General features: G+C 32.8%; 1 protein-coding gene across 2 annotated transcripts in view; it reads right to left on the bottom strand.

Annotated features, from left to right (window-relative positions):
- Positions 1-5,007, bottom strand: part of Hacl (2-hydroxyacyl-CoA lyase) — a 127,614-nt gene extending 122,607 nt beyond the window's left edge. The window contains exon 1 of one of the 2 annotated variants that reach the window (XM_080173850.1): positions 4,973-5,007. The gene's annotated coding sequence lies outside the window, so the exon portion shown is untranslated. The remainder of the gene's footprint in view (positions 1-4,972) is intronic. The other variant, XM_080173851.1, reaches the window with a different exon arrangement.
- Positions 5,008-14,770: the final 9,763 nt, after the last annotated feature.

Below are 14,770 nucleotides of genomic sequence, written 5' to 3'. Positions count from 1 at the left end.
CTGTTTTTGGTATGGGGTTGGCCCGCAGGGTAAAGATATTTTTCAAAAAAGTGAGGATTGCTTTATTATTTTTATATAAAACAGAAGATTTTTTATTAACTTTACACAAGTAAAATTATTTTTGAACAGATGAAAAATAAAAGAAATAGTAGAATGTTTTAAAAGAAGTGCAGTAATAAAATGATTTGATAAGGAATAAGTTTTACATAAAAGAAACTTTCTTGTGCAGTGGACAGACAGACAGACAATTGATTGAATAAGTTTGACATTATCCACATTCAATAATTATAAAAGTTCTACCAACACTTGGTTTTCTCATTGTATTGAGATTCTGTATCTAAAACTAGTGGCTGCGCACCCTATAGGTCTCTAGGGGCACTTGGTTGAATGGAAGGGAGTCGGCCATAAACTTATAATATTAGTTTTAAAAAGAAAAAGTAAAAAAAATTTAGGGGGGTAATCTTTTTCTAGGGGCTATTCCGCTTAAAATGGGGAAGGTAGTTACCCAAAAAGGCTGTAAAGCTTTCCTGGACTTTTAAGAAGCTTTATTGAAATGGAGTACCTAATCAGTTTAGCAGTTAGCGAAATCTTAAGCTACACACACACACACAAACAAAAATCTTGTTACATTTATTTTAAGATTTGCTTTCTTATACACGCTCATAATCACAAAACCTTTTCAATGTAATGACACATAGACATAATCAGCTCAGTATTGATATACCAAAATGAATTTAAATAGAACAGGCCAAGAACAGACTAATCCAAAATCGGTTCATGGAAAGAAAACGAAGTAGCAGGTTTCTTCGTATTTTCACAATATTAGGGCCCCCAACAGCGGCTAAAAATAGGAGAAAAGCTACTGTAAAAATACGACGAAACCCGCTAGTTCGTTTTGTTTCCATGATCTCCAAAATCTATAAGAGCTTTTTTGTATGATTACCAGAACTAACAGTGAACCAGAAGAATACCCTACCCCTTTTACAACTTTTTAATCCGCCTCGACCCTACCCCTTAATAATCTAGCTCTGGAAGCTTTTTTAACACGTGCTTTTAACCTAACCTAAATCAAAATATGCATTAGATATCCTTGTTTTAAAGTTTGGTTTGGTCCAATACAGTAGGGATGGGATATTTAGCTCTAAACCTCTGGTTATTATTTTTGAATTTTGAATTGTTTAATGTTTATGTCCAAACTTTTAACAAATTTATTTTGCTACAAAACGCGAAATTTTTTTTACCATCGTTGGCCGGATATACAAACAACAATTCATCGTGTATTGTCTTTAAGATTCCAATAGCATTATGTTTGAAATGTCAAAAAGCTTTATGTAATGAATTTATAAGGTATCCACGTTCTTTGTTTTATTTTGCAAAGCCCACATTTTTGTTGAAGAGTTTTAGCCATGAACAAAAGAGTTTCTCAACTAACAATATGTTGCGTTACTATATATATTACGGCGTCAGGAAATATGTAAAATGTTTCAATATCTACTATATATATATTTTATGTATACTATATCCTATTATATAAAGTAGTAATGCTTTGTCCTTTTCCTAAGATTTCAAGTACTACTGGACCGATCAAATTCACCCTTTGTGGAAAGGTTTATATAGATACTGGGATGGTTTTAGGCTTTTATTTTCTTAAATACAAGTCTTGGTATGATTTTAGGCATCCCCCCACCCCCCTCCTATCTATTCCCTTCCCAATACATTGCCCTAGAAGCTAATGGCGCAACCACTAGTATAGTTATATCTGATTTAAAAAGTTGATAACAGCAATATATCTTTATATAAAGTTCCAAGGTACTGACATCCCGATTATCATTGCACGGCCTTTGTCTGGAAGTCACAACTGTGTATTATAATGAGTTGCACCTCACTGATGACGAGCAATAGATAAAAGTTCTATGATATTTTTTTTCTAGATTTTTATCTTTACATATTTCTTTATCTGTGTAAATAGTGAAACTAACAACATGGCAAAACTTTTTTTCTATTCAACTTGGTTCACAAAAACCAGTGTTCGGCCGCCGCATTTAGCTGCCATTAATATCAGCAGTTACATCAAAGCCATTCTAGTTTTAAAAATATGAGATCTCGCAGCCGCTAAACAAGGTTTATAAAGATTTATAAAAGCTATAAATAATCTAGCTTCAGCTGTGGGTTTTTATTTGGCCGCAGCTATCTGAAGGTCGCAAAATCGCAGTCTTGCCGTATGATTATGGGCAGCTGTCAAGGGAGTCACTATGTTTCAAGCCCAAAAGTTTTTATATAAATGATCTTTCATACGTTTGGCTTAAAATTGATGTTTCCACCAATAATTTTAAATCCTTAAAGGATAATTTTGTTTATGATAATTTATGGTCGCATTCATTTATTATCCCTTTAGATTCCAGCAAAGGATACATAGTTTAAAACTTGGAGAAATCTGTTGCTTGAAAAGTTTTGTGAAAATTAAAGTTTTAAAGTTGTTTGTACCAATTTAGGACAAATTGAACTTTTATTTTCCTTATTTGTGATTCTCTGTTTGTTTTCTTAAATATTTGTGATTTTGGTTTTTTTTTGAGTCATATGCATTTAGGATTTTGTGTGAATTAAGATTTCGCTAACCACTGTACTTATAGTTTTCTATTTTAGAAACATTCTTTGCTGTGATTTTTGAATTCGTTACATAAAATAATAAAATTCCAGTAAAATGTTCCTGTTAATATACATATATCATCTTTGCTATCTGAATAATTTATAGATATAAATAAATAACACAAAGCAATATATGAAATTGCAAGAAAGAAAATTATTTCATATTCAGCATTTTTTTTCTGGATCATGTACAGCACTTGGTTCTAACGGGATAAGACAATGAACGATAAATTTATGTGCAACCTTAATGTTTATAAAACAGAAGTTACCACGTCTGTATATAATTGGTTGAAAAGTTTGTAACCAACCAATTGAATTTCTTCAAAAGTACCCAAAGTATATTCCCTATGTCTAACCCCTGTACCTGAGATGACATTACCTTGCAGGACTACGCAGATCACAAAATAACCTAACCTGTCCTAAAGTAATATAGAAAATACAAAACTCTAACCACCTCCCCTCCCCACATTTAATTTCAATTTATTTCGAATGTATGGGAGTGGAGGTTTTATGGTCAGAAAGTAAAAAGCCGGTTTTTTTGTGGTTTTTACAATTCAAGATTATTTGCATTCCTTGTTCATTCATTTTTTGTTGTCGTTTTATACTTGATCCAATTTTCAATATTATTTACTTTTCATATTGTATTAGACGCATAGCTAATGTATAATATGGGTTCGTTCGTCCATAGACTTTCCAAAAGTTTTTAATAGATTTCACGTAAAAACGAACTACCTATCAAGCAGACGGACAGAAAGACACCATTCTACTTTGTGTTAAAGACAACAACATGAATATTTAACAGAATACTTCTTTAACTATCTTCAGTGGCGTGCGAACCGAAGGGGGCATTTGGGGCAATCGCCCCCCATTAGCGACCAAAACGCCCCCCCCTGCCCCCCCCCTAAATGTTAAAAAATGCCCCATTTTGCCCCCCCCTGGTCAACAAAAATGCCCCTTTTTGCCCCCTACCCTACAAAAAGCAAAACTATCCCAGTTTCCAAAAAAAGATCAAGAAATACTCACAAAAAAAATTTTGGCGCTTCGCGCCAAAGATACAGTTACTATTCATTTAACCTTACCAAATTTTTAAATTAGTGTAGAAATTAGGTTATAGTCTTTTTTCACTGAACATAACAAACCAGGTTATAGGAAGTATTTTATTTTGTATAATATAAACTTTTTACCAAAGAAATTTTGTACATCCCCAATGATGATACACAAAATTACCCCTTATATAGATTGCAATTAGTGGATGAAATGTATGGAAACTCGACTTAATTAACCAACCAATCAAAATTCCATTAAAGTCCCCAAAGTTGTTGAGCCAACGAATAAGAAAATTTTATATGAAATATTGGGGACTAGTGTAATAAATAGCCCAAAAACCCCTCCCTCCCTGCATATTTAAAAGAAAAAAATTTGCGCTTTTCGCCCTTCCAAATGGTTTCTGCTATGAAATATTGGGGACTGGTGTAATAAATAGCCCAAAAACCCCTCCCTCCCTGCATATTTGAAGAAAAAAATTTGCGCTTCGCGCCCTTCCAAATGGTTTCTGCTATGAAATATTGGGGACTAGTGTAATAAATAGCCCAAAAACCCCTCCCTCCCTGCATATTTGAAGAAAAAAATTTGCGCTTCGCACCCTTCCAAATGGTTTCTGCTATGAAATATTGGGGACTAGTGTAATAAATAGCCCAAAAAACCCTCCCTCCCTGCATATTTGAAGAAAAAAATTTGCGCTTCGCGCCCTTCCAAATGGTTTCTGCTATGAAATATTGGGGACTAGTGTAATAAATAGCCCAAAAACCCCTCCCTCCCTGCATATTTGAAGAAAAAAATTTGCGCTTCGTGCCCTTCCAAATGATTTCTGCTTTTTATCACAATGAAAGGACAAGTAATTTTTTTTTTATTTTTTACATAGTTCATTATATCTTTGGTTTTTATGGTACGATAAATTTTTTTGTGGAATATAATATTTAAAAAAATAAAATTTCTTGCTGTTTCGAGCATCCAGTATGTAATTTACTTTGACTGTCATCACACAACATACAGGAAAAAGGATTTGTGACTTTTTCTACCTAAAATATATATTTATTTCAACAGATGCTCTTTAAATCTACTTGTCTGTATTCTTATTAATGATTTTTTGTGCTTTGCTACTTAAAGATGTTGTCATCCTTGTTGTCATATACAATAAAGAAATATTTAATATCACTTTTAACAGTTATAAATCTATCTCAACCATAACATTTATAAATTAGTAACTACTGCTGCTTCATAACGAAATATATTTCAAAGAAAAAAATCTTCATTATCAATCGCATCTCTTGTAGAAGTGAATCAAGCAATATTAGCTTGGTCGTTTTATATTTATATTTTATATTTATATTTAATATCATTTTTTCATATTAGGTTAATTTTTGGTAAATTATTTCCAAAATGAGTGTTTTTATCTCCCCCCCCCCCCCAATTTTTTTTATGGGGTTATTCATCCTTCCTGCTGAGATTTTATAACATCCCCTTCCACCCATTAAAAATGTTTTGTGGTGGAGGGGGGGGGGGGAAGGTTAATTTATCTTCTGTACTATTTTTTCGAAGATGCTTTCTAGCTCCCTTCCCTTCGGTCATTGCAGGGTGGGGAGAAGGGATGGGGGAGAAGAAATGGGGGGGGGAGAGGTGGGGGATATAAATGGGAAATAAGGATGGGGGAAGGGATGGGGAAGAAGGGATAAGGACTAGGAGGCCCATAATCAAATAATCCCACCCCTTAAAACGCCCTTATTTAAAATTAGTATATATAATCAAAATGCCCCCCCCTAAAGCAAAGTGCCCCCCCGGGGCACTTTGATTTAGGGGGGGGCAAAATTTTACAAAATCTTCAAAATGCCCCCCCCCCCCTAGACAAAGTGCTTCGCACGCCACTGACTATCTTGCACTGACATTTTTAATTGGGATTGGACCGGATACATATTTAGCCGGATACTCGATATCCGGCAATTTCTAATAGCGGATATCAGGATAATGAAGAAGCAAAAAAAGTTTTCTTCATAAAATGGTCCTTTATTTTACAAAAAAAAAAAAAAAGTGAAAACTTAAGTAACAATTAAGTTAATCCTACTTCTTAACAATTAATCTAATAAACCATTTGACTTACTATAAAGTACCAAGAATTTAAAAAATAATGCTTGTGACTGTTTGTTAACAGGGATTTTTGTTGTATAGCATAAAAGATTATATTGCCGGATATCCGGCCCAACCCTATTTTTTATATCTATTTCTTTTTTAAAAATTCTTTTTCCCCCCAAGTGAGCCATGGTTTATTAATTGTTAATTTTCTAACAGCTCCTGTAATTGTTTCTAGTGCCATTATAGTTTATAGAATTACATCAAGCATTTAATACTTTCTACATTTAGGGTTCGTCTAAACTGTTTGACTTAATTAAGAAATTAATTGCTATATCTGTTGTTTTGGCATGTTAGAATCTTCATATTGATTTTAAATCTTGCATAAAGTTACATAAAGCAGAATGTAAAGAACTTTGGAAGCGTAACAACTCTACATAATTACTGCAAGGTTAACACGTCAACTCTAAAAATGTTAATTGTTCATCTTATCTATTTTAAACTAAATCATATAATCACCCTATTGATAACGTATTATAAGTAAGTACGTCCAAATCAAGCATTTGTACGTTGAGCAAATTAACAACAGTTTTGGTCAGAATGTTCTATTTTTTAAGTATTAAAAGCGTTGAATTAATTTTATTCATTTGTTTCTTTATTTGATGTGTTAAGCTTTAATATTGTCAATTGTGATATTCCTGTTGCTGTATGTCTTTGGAATTAATTCTAAATGTCAAGAGCCAATAACACTAACATTTATTGACATAAACAGCGACAGATATTCAATTATTTTATTTAATGTTAATTATGTAATTTTTGTGTGAAATCAAACTTAAAAATTGACTCTTTGGGCCGAAAGAATAGGAGAGAAATAAATATAAAAATAAAATATATAGATACAGCATAATTTAATAGAAAATATCTTAGAAATCCCTTCCCCTGTCTTTTTTGTTTTGTTTTGTTTTATTGTTTATTGCCTTTTTAACCCTTACAGATCGGGGGGGGGGGGGCTCCAAGAGCCACCCCCTCTAGTTTTTTCAATCACATTTTTTTTGTAGGTAAGATGGAGAGCTGTAACTTCATGACTTTTTAAGTTTAGTAATTATACGTCGGCAAGAATTGATTTTATTAGGATATCTGGTCTGTGTCGGTCGTGGTGTCCGGTCAAAGTCGGTTGGGTAGCAAAAAAAAATTAGAAAAAATTCTAAATAAATCTTAATTTCTACATTATGACTTTTGTGTATAAGGTAGAAACCTAAAATTTTTTTGGTGAATACTTAGATATCAATGACCTTCTGAGAAAAGTGGTGTTATGACCGTTTGACCTCTCCCTGACCGACTTTATGACCGATTTTTGTCCGGCTTTTACTACAGACATATATCATGAATATCGTGGCTTCTATTACAGCTAGAGACCTATAATTTTTTTTGGTAAACCCTTGAGCAATAATAAACAGATAAAAATATTAATATGTGCCGCCAACCGCCGTTTTACCGCCGTAACCGCCGAAAATGGCGGTTTCCGTTATTTGCCGTTTTTCGGCGATGATCAGAAAAAGTAATTTTTTTGTTATGAAAAATAAAAGTTCCTCCTAAAATTTGGTCATCCTAGCTGCAAAATTGGCCGCTCTACAGCTATTTTAAAATTTAGCGGCTGGCCGCTAAAAAGCGGCTAAGGAGCGGTCTGACTGCTATGACTAGAAAAAGTAATTTTCTCTAAAAATACACATGAACCACCAGAAAAAAAATTTACGTCTTTATCTGTACCAGGAGCCGAGATAGAGGGGGGGGCTCTTGGTGCCGTCCCCCCCCCCCCCCCCGATCTATTAAGGTGGGAATTGGGGCCCGATCTGTAAGGGTTAAAAAAAAAATTTATCTATTTTGATAAGGCTCAGCAAACGCAGCAACAGCCAATCTCAACCACGAGTCTCACTAAGTCACCTAAAAAGCCTTCAAAATTTTACTTAGCTAAGGCAATCCTAATCCTTTATTTTCCTGATTGCCACCATCAGCCACGCTGATTTTTAGAAGCTCATTCATATAGATTCGACTGTAGTTTTGCTGTAACAAATCGCGCGAGTAGGTGAAAGCATGTTGGTTTGGCGGAAGGATAAGTAATTCAAAGCTGCAGCCACAAACCACACTTAGCTGCAAACTCGCGATTTAGGTAGCGGCTGCCAACCCATGGTTTAATTACTTTTACCTATTAAACGACATTTTATAAATGTCACTTGAATATCTTAAAGAACACACACAAAAGAATGACAAATAATAGCTGAAATCGTATGAATGTTCTTTCCCTTAAAAAATAAAGTGAAAATAAGGAAGGGGGGTCCTTTGACCAACCTCTCGTGGGACCTAAACTTGCGAGGCTACCCATTACTTCATAAAACCCAACCCCTTATCTGACATAAAGAAATAAACAAACACAGGAAAAAGTTAAAGTTTCCCCCCCCCCCCCCCACCTCTTTGTTTTCTTTCAATTTCTGTGCTCTACTAGGCACTTTGGGGGAAACCAACATTAAAACTACTATTGCAGAATGGTAATGGTTTATGGATAGACGCTAACTTTATCAAAGCTAAAGATGTTAAAAATGCTTCCTACTGCTGCTTTGTGCTTTGACTATAAAAAAGGACGAAGACCAAACTGCATAACTTTTGCACCACTTTTGACGTCATATTCCCATCTCCTTTTTAGAGGTTCCTTTCCCACTTCTTCTCTCATCTTCCTCATTTTATGACGTCACAGGAATCAAAAGTGACACAAAAGTTATGCAGTTTAGTCTTTGTCATAAAAAGGCACAACTTATCGAACCCAGTAATAGTGTCGGACTGATTATGACGTAAAAAAAAAATTAGCCAATGAGAGGCCATTATTGACCAATGGTAAAATTTATAGTGGCGTCTCATTGGCTAATTATTTTTTTACGTCATAATCAGTCCGACACTTTTACTGGGTTCCAACTTATCACCTTGCAACCTCCCTGTAAAGATTGTGCAATCAAAGATTTGAAAAATATAAGCACAGACCAACGGACAGACAAACATTTAAACCTCCCAAGAATTTGACATTGACGACATTAAGTGTAGTTTCGATGCTTGTATGTTTTGCCATATATAATTTTGAAAAGGGTAAAGTACTGCAATAGTAAACAAATACTGCTTCATTAGAACAGGGATATATTGATAGGAAAATCGAAAAAAAAATATTTATCTTACTCCCAATAGTTGTTTGAAAACTCTCCCTTTTATATCTTGTATCTATTAAAGAAAGATAAGTTGTAAATATTAATTTAAATGACATTCTTCCCTCCCTTCCTGATTAAAACACTCATTTATTAAGCCAGTGAAAGAAGGAACAATATATTTTATAAATAGCTTAATTAACCTTTAACAATTACTATAATTTAAAGTGGCTTCGTCCCTCTCTTCTTTAGACTTTCCATTTTATTTTATTTTGGTTAGAACAGTCAATGAAGCCCATTCACGTTATTTTGATTTTTAAAAATGTTCAAGGGAATAAGAGGGCTCTAACGTAAAATGTTTATTAAAAATCTTACAGCTTATTTAATGATTCAAGTTGAAACAGTATGTACTAAGGCTGTCTGCAATGAATGCTTTCCTGACAATCTTATTTAAACTTTGGTTAGCATAGCCATGGTTTTGATTATTTTCACCTATCAATTCGGATTTTCTTTCTTTTTTTTTAATATTATTTAGCAAAAAATTTGAGCCATTTTATATAACACTGCTTGTGAGAGAGCTTAGATTAGGATTAAAATCAATTTATTTATTTTTTTTCTGAACACCTTTCTAATACATCATTTTAATTTTTAAAATACTTTTTAAAATTTGTAAATACTTAAATTATTTTTAATACTGAAGGCCCCATCTAATACACCTCTGGTTTATGGAATGCCCCATAATCGTAGATAACACATTAGTTAAAGTTTATAAATGATGTGATTTATAATATCTGAAAATTCTATGTAATATGTTTATCATAACTAAACCGATTTGAAAATAAATCTTATTCTTATTCTTATACAATTACATACTAGAGACTTAAAGGGAGAGGGGAGGGAGTTGTGGTACACAGGTTGCATTAGTAGATATTACTAAGTATTTAGATTTTAGACCTAAAAGTTATTTTTGTTAAATGTTAATGGCACATTTAATAGTATTTAATCTAGAATATAACAAATTAAAACGATAATTATGCTTTTAAAGATAATGTAAGAATAATTTTTATAATGAGTTTTCTAATAAAATTTTATGAAATTTAGGGAATAGAAATTACCTTTTATGATGCTACGCCGGGTATTTGGACTAAAAACTTTGTTGTTTTAGCACAACCAACTAATAAACTAAGAAACCATACTTGATTGAAGAAAAGATTCGCTTTTAAAATAAAGGACACCTTACTGTGACCTATAATAGATGCAGTTATTTCAGGGGTTGAGGGTAAGGACAATGAAGGATGTAATAATCTCCCCTTTCATGTTTATTAAGAAATTGAAAAGTGTTGAGATAACCCTCAAACAACTTTTTAAAAAACCTATTTCTAGTCCCTCTCTGTAAGATTGGTAACGTGTCGTCTTGCTTAGGAGATATATTGAAACTTATAATGTTAGAATTGTACCTATTGCTGTTATTTAAGGCGAGTGGCATCAATAATATCAATGAACGGTGGCTTTCAGACAAAAGTCTTGCAAAAACAGTTGATTGCTACAAAGCCTTATTACATGGGTTTCTGGACAGAAAGGGAGACATTGTTCGCTTTTGATGTAGGAATTTTACGTTAGAGTGCTCCTTTGATTAGCCTTACCTGACTTAAACATAGTAAATCCTACTTTATAGAATTGAATAGTGTAAGGAATTATATATCTTCTATTTAATATTTCCCTTTACATCTGAGTTATTCTTATAGTTATTTTTAGAGTTAAGCGGAGATAGATTGGATGAAGCGGTTTTTTATCATCATCAGGAATTTAAGAATTACATGCCAATCTAACACTGTAATCTATGTGTGATTGTGAAGAAATCTAATGATGGGAAACCATAAAGTAATGATATTTAAGGTGTGCTATCAAGTCCACAAAAAATCTTACCTATTAATAAATGCCAAAAATGTCACTTAAGAAATCCTCACAAAGCACAATTGCAAACAGATTGGAGCGTAGGGGATCAAGGTTTGACTAATCTTAAAATAAATAAAAAATTTGAATTTATATTGCATAGCGTTTAAATTAATCTACATCCCTTTCTTCTCTGCATGCAAAGTTTGGGGAAAGGAATAAGGAGGTTTATCCCCTTTAGAATTTCCAGGGAGGGTAGTACTGTACCCTCTCCACTTTTTACAGGGAGACCTCAAATAATTTCTATGAACGGAGGGCGAGGGTGGTAACCCAAATTTTTCGAATAATTATATATAATCTTTTAAAGCAGATTCTATATACCTGCACATGATCATAAAAAAGAGGATAACTTGTAATTCCAAAAATTGCTCCATCGGAAATTATTATACATCGATATTTCAGGCATCTCACTTGAACTGTGCCCTTTTAGTATTATCAATCTGTTTAGAACTGTGTTTCTATAAATAAAAAAAAATGTGTTGTTAACAAAAACAAATCTTATTGTGTTTACTGTCAATTGTCTTTTGTGAGTCTGTCTATTGCTAGGCTTTTTTCTGTCTGTACGAACATCAGAGTTAAATTGTGGATATTATTTTAGAAATTATTTTCAAGCATAGCAGACAGACAGGCATATAAAAATTGAGATTAGCATCACTTCTAGCTATTCTTTTGCTAATGTATAAACCTACTGTATAAATGTATAAACACCTAATTTAGAACAATGGTGACTGTTTTCAAAACAAAAACAATACAGAGCACAAAGCAGCCCTTCTACTTAATGTATTTTGAAAAATGGAAAAAATGGGAGGGGGTGGTAGTTCTTTTTCTTTATGCTAACCACTTCGATTGGCCCTAAACCTACGTAGTCCTAACACTCACAACCCTCCCCTCAGAACCCTCCCCCCATCCTTGAAAAAAAAACTTAGATACCCTTGCCCTGTACCCAATACAATCTAACCTGACCTAAGGTAAACTAATGTACTAAAACTAAAACGTCTTTATTTTCAATTAATTTTAAAATAATGGTGGCATGAAGTAGATAGATAAATAATAAATAAATTAGACAAACAAAATTGTTGATGGGAATATGTACAAGTAGATTTTAAGTGTATTTATTAAAATCAAGAATAGATTTATTGGAGAAAATAAACACGAAACCTTGTTTTATTTTTTATGATGAAGACGGTTAAAGTAAATTACATACTAGATGCACATAACAATGGGAAAAATATTTGAAACTGTTAATGCAAAAAAGTTTCAAAATTGGACCAAAAACACCAAAGATATGGGGAAATATGTCAAACATATAAAAATAGCCTAAAACCTGCTGAAAGGCAGTCTGACCGCAATTGTTTCTTTTCTTAAAACGCCAGAAATTTAATTTTAATATCTTTTACTGAAAAATTTTTGAAAATCGGACCATAAACACTAAAGATATGGGGGAAAATCTGAAAAATATAAAAATTGCCAAAAACCTGCTAAAAGGCAGTCTGACCGTCATCGTTGTTTTCTGCAAACGACGGGAAATTTAATTTTGATATCTTTAACTGAAAAAAATTTGAAAATCGGACCATAAACACCAAAGATATAAGGAAAATTTGGAAAATATAAAAATAGCCTAAAACCTGCTAAAAAGGAGTCCGATCGCCATTGATGTTTTATAGTTAATTGTGCTCCTTAATGATGGGAATGTTGTCAAAAGTTTTAGCCTTCTACCTTTTATAGGAGCCGAGAAAATCCCGTTTCCCCCAATTCATTAATTACGGACAGACGGACGGACGGACGGACGGACAGACGTACGGACATTGGGAATCATAGAGTAGCTTCGCTACTAAAAATATATATAATATGCTTCCGACCCTGAAATAACCTTTTCAGACTCAGAATGCTACTCATTAATTTTTACAAAGGATATTTCTTTATCAAATAGAAATATCTCACTTTTCATTTAATTCCACATATATTAGGAAACAATCACCATTCTATCATAAAAAAAAGTTGTGGAATGGAAATATCAATAAACTCTTATTGTATATTCTTATAAATATTGTATTAATAATCCAACCAAAATGGTTTAGACGTTTTGGAGATCTTTTGAAAAACATGCAGTCCATTTTATATTTAGTTGTCATTTTTTCAATTTTATATAACTTTAAGATCCTGAAAGGTTTCCAAGATAAATAGATTAAAAGAAAGCCAATATGATTGAAATTATTATGTTCCTTGCTGACGTCATAATTCATCCGGGTAAAACTTGATTCCTAGAGTAATTAAACAACAATAAGATCACAGTAGATTACTGACTAGAAGTGAACTGTGACATAAAATTTTGTACACCAACCAACCAATTTTGTGTGTGGAATTTCTGCCTTACTGTGGCTTGGGAAATCAGCATCATTCAATATTCAAACAGTAATTAAGACAAGAATGGACACTTTTGATTGCAATTGAAATTATATTTTTTCAGGTGTGGCTAAAAAATAATACCCCCCCCCCTAATCAACTAAAATATTTTAGTTATGACATTAGTTGCAATTATAGAATCTTTAAAAATTCCAAATGAAAAAATCTAAATTGCATCAAATTATTTTGAAGTTGGTCATCCTGAATTTTTGGTAGCCACAAGAGCCATCCAACATCCTATTAAATCCGTTTGCATGTGATTTAAAAAGATTCTATCACTAAAAATCAAAACAAAAATATAAAAATATTGAAATTAAAACTCATATTTCTTGATATATTCATTTTTTATATAAAGAAATATATCTTTCTTAAAAATGTGAGTAGAAAATATGATGAAAATAAAGACAGACAGCTGTATCAAATTTCCTCAATTACCGAAAAAAATGTTCTTTTTTTACACGTACTTATATCTTGAAACATTTACAGTTGTAACCATAACATTCTAACAAACAAGGATGGCAAAATCCATAAAAGGGAAGCACTGAAACATTAGGACAAACAAACATTAACACTTGTAGTGTGTCAGAACTGAAATATCAGAATATAAATTTGTATTATAGTAAAAACGAAATTATAAGTAAATTTGTTGAAAAACTGCTTAAATACAGGATAATGTTTAAGGACTTAAATTTTTGGGACTTAATTATAGATATTTGTTGCTCATAACATTGTAATGTTTTTGTCCTAGGAATTAGTATTCCAAAAATCAGATCAATCGGATAATTATATCATATAAAAGTTTGTTGTTAAAAAAGATAAATCACCATGTTATATTTTCAATTGATAGGACAATTCTAACATACCAAGATTCACAAAAAAGCAACATGTTCCAAATGGATGGACGAACTGACCCTATTTATAAAAAGGTTTGCTTTCAAAAAGTTTTAATATATTGGTTAAAAATTTTAAAATTAGGAGTTGGCAGTCTCAGCCACCATCAGCCATTTAAATAACAGGACCACGGGGCTTTGTAAGCCACCCAATTATCCTCACAGACAGCCCACAGCAAACCTAAGTAATAAATCAGTTCTGAGCAATACTGAAAATCATGTACCATATTTCTTTACTAGCGGCTACGCCCCGAGGCCTTTAGGGGCACTTGTGGAGGGGGCAGTCGAATTTGATAACCCAATTTCTTATTTAGATTTTTAAAAAGTTTATTTTAGTTGAAAAAAATAATTTCTTTGGTGGGGGGGTATTTCTTTTTTTTTTGGGGGGGGGGTTGGAGGTTTGCCACCCCTCAAGAAAATAGTTATAAACCTTCCCGGGACATATGAGAAGCTACCCTGTTAAGGAGAACCCGATCAGTTCAGCAGTTAGCGAGATCCTTTGGTACAGACACACATACACACAAACACACAGACAAACAAACAGACATCCTGTTACTTTAGTATAAGGAT

The sequence above is a fragment of the Acartia tonsa genome, chromosome 10 (assembly GCF_053477335.1).
Source record: "Acartia tonsa isolate MP-2025a chromosome 10, ASM5347733v1, whole genome shotgun sequence".
In the NCBI taxonomy this organism is placed as follows: Eukaryota; Metazoa; Arthropoda; class Copepoda; order Calanoida; family Acartiidae; genus Acartia; species Acartia tonsa.
Note: the sequence above shows the minus strand (reverse complement) of the source record. Positions and strands in the feature narration are given on the sequence as shown.